Genomic DNA, 3,105 nt, shown 5'->3' with positions numbered 1-3,105 from the left:
AACTTGATTCGGGGTAAATTGTTCGAGAGAAAGTTTAATCCCACTCTAGCTTATTCACTGATTTACATCTATTTACTATCAGTTGCAATCACCCATTTGTCTATATTAGCCTATAATCGAATCACATCCCAAGAACTCATCTCATTACTTGGTAATTCGTGTTATTTGGTATTGTTGTAGCTGATAGTTAAAACCAAAACCCCCTTATTTGACACTTGTGTCACCCCTTAATTTGAATTATGTTTTTATTCGTAAATATCTATTCCTATGATTGACTTGAACATATTCGTTCTTTGCTATTAAATCTTAAACACGTACCACTCCCTGTGGAATTCGAACCCAACTCATTTAGTTGAGTTATATTACTAACTAACGATCGTTGACACTAAGAATTGGATGAAGTGTCTTTGATAACGTTATTTTTTAAAATCAGTTTTGAGCCTTAAGCTCTCTTATTTCTGCTGGAGCCATACGATACAGAGGGATGGAAACGGGGCGAGTTCCAATTTCCAAGGCCATGTAGAAATCTATATCTCTATCTAGAGGCATACCATGCAAATATGTAGGAAACACTTCCTTAAACTCAAACACCACATGAACAGACTCAATAGAGGGAGACTCAACCTCCACATCCCAAACATGAGCCAAATAAGCCAAACAACTCTGCCCTACCAGTTTCCTAGCCCGAATAGAGGATATGATCTTAGCTAGCTTAGACTTGTACACCCTTCCACTCTAATCTTTCCCTACCGGGAGTCTCTAGTGTTACCGACTTAGTATTACAATTAAGCCCGGTATAATAGGGGGACAACTAAGTCATGCCTAAGATTATATCAAGTCAGTCATATCCAGCATAACCACATCAACTCAAATCTGAAAATCCATAAACACAACAGGACAATACGATATACATGGGTGACTATGATTGACTCTTCAACTGGGGTAGAAACATGGATGGGGGCATCAAGTATATCAAATCCCAAGGCAATTGAATTGACACATACGAACAAGTAGAACCATGATCAAATAAAACAATAGTCATTCGGGCACAGACAAGAGTAGCTCTTGTGACCACTACGTCAAACTCGGTCTTATATGGAAAAACATAAAACTGAGCCCTGTCCTCTTGACGGACAACTTCCTTGCCTGGTTGTACTACTCCTCTACCTGCATTACCAATTCCCCGACCTCCACGGCCTCGCTGATTTCCTCCTTATATGCCCAGGTTCTCCACAATTTTAACACACCTTATAACTTATATTTGATTGCTAAACACTGAATTAGATCGCGGGGGTTAGTTTTGGTACGATTTGGGGACCATAATTGTGACTAGGGGAAAACATGAGAGACTGGGCTGATATTCTGTCTTACCCTGTCCCGCTTTGGTGGGTGAAATCCCGCACTGGCGGTCTCGCCATGGTGGGGAAAATCCCGCCCCAGCGGCCCAGACGGAACAGAACTCCTGCCAACAATTTCTGGGGTTCCTCTCTTTTCTATATTTCCTCTAGATTTCCCATCTATAACTAGGCATTTAAAAAAATTCCTTTAGCTAGGACAATCGTTGTCTACCCCCCTGCTCAATCCAATAAAGTACGCACTTTAGAATCCTCTTACATCATTTCAACACTACCACACATATCTCAAGATACACCCAAACTCTCACACGGTTATCAGTTGGTTGCAACGCACATCTAGATTTCTCGCTTACGAACCACATCGTAATTTATCTAGACCCTTGCACCTAATCTTGTGATGACTTTCTTTTCACAACAAGTTTCACGACACTCAAGCAGTTACAACTTGTAAAGAAGTCCAAATTCCTTAATTAGTTCATTCCATAGACGACCATTACTGATCATATATGACTTATACGACCCCTAAGGCCAGATACCAATTGGAACCTTCTCAGTTTCAACTAACTTGTTTGTGTCCCTTCAACCAGGACTACGACGTCTAGTTCACTTTGTTGAGATACCAATTGGAATCGAGAGATACCAATTGGACTCAACTCATACCACAAGCGACAATAGTAGCTAGCGAGCCCCACAAGACTGCTAATTTCAATCATAAAACTTGGTTGAACCCAATTCTTAACCGCCTCAATCTTTAACTGATGGTAACCAGACCTTAAATCAATCTTAGAGAAAACCGATGCACCTTGCAATTGGTCAAAAATGTCATTTCTCCGAGGCAATAGATACTTGTTCTTAATGGTGACCCTATTCAACTATCAGTAGTCTATACACATTCTCTCTTGCTAGTGATGGTGTTACCACTTTTGTTGCTCTAGTTCGGACCATAGAGTGAAAGAGGAAAGATACCAATTTGGATCACCCAGATACCAATTGGATTCAAGTCATAGCACGAAGGAGTAGAAAGAAGTGAGTTTTTCCTAAAGTCCTATAGCCTCTCGAAGAAAAGTACGGACGTTATCATACCGTTCTACAAGACTCTACTAGACTTGTTTTGGTACAATGAAATCAACGAACCCTAGAGCTCTGATACCAACTTTGTCACGACCCAGACCATCGTGATTTGCACCAACACTAACCCTCCGGTGGGAGAACCATTAATACTAATTAGCTAACCAACTTAAACAAAATACTAAGACATTTAAGTTACGAAAGCAGGTTTAAATGAAGAAATTATATAGAGTTCCCATAAACTCCAAAGGTTTAAATAAACTAGTCAAACTAATGCGAAAGAACAACCCCTAGAACCTAAAAGTCAATGTACCAAAACTCTACTAACGACAAGTCTAAGAACAAGGGATACAACCCCGAAGCTAACAAAACACCTTAAACAAATAGTCTAAGTCCGAAAAGAGTGGACTTAAACAAGAAAGATCCATGGCAACCTGAAAGAACTGGCTCACCCTTGAATCCGATCACGCTCAAAAGCCACCTAGCTAAGGTCTATCAATAGCCGCCTGAAGATACCATGTACTCAACAAAGAACAAGCAAGTATAGTATCAATACACAACCATAGTGTACTTGTAGGATCGCACGACTATCCCAATAAGTGAAACACATGCAAGTAACCACAACATTATAAAACAGGCATATACCGAACATATACAATATAAGTCATCTTTTCAGGAACAA

The sequence above is a fragment of the Solanum tuberosum genome, unplaced genomic scaffold, assembly GCF_000226075.1.
Source record: "Solanum tuberosum cultivar DM 1-3 516 R44 unplaced genomic scaffold, SolTub_3.0 scf00049, whole genome shotgun sequence".
Classification (NCBI taxonomy): Eukaryota; Viridiplantae; Streptophyta; class Magnoliopsida; order Solanales; family Solanaceae; genus Solanum; species Solanum tuberosum.
This window is presented reverse-complemented; position numbering follows the sequence as displayed.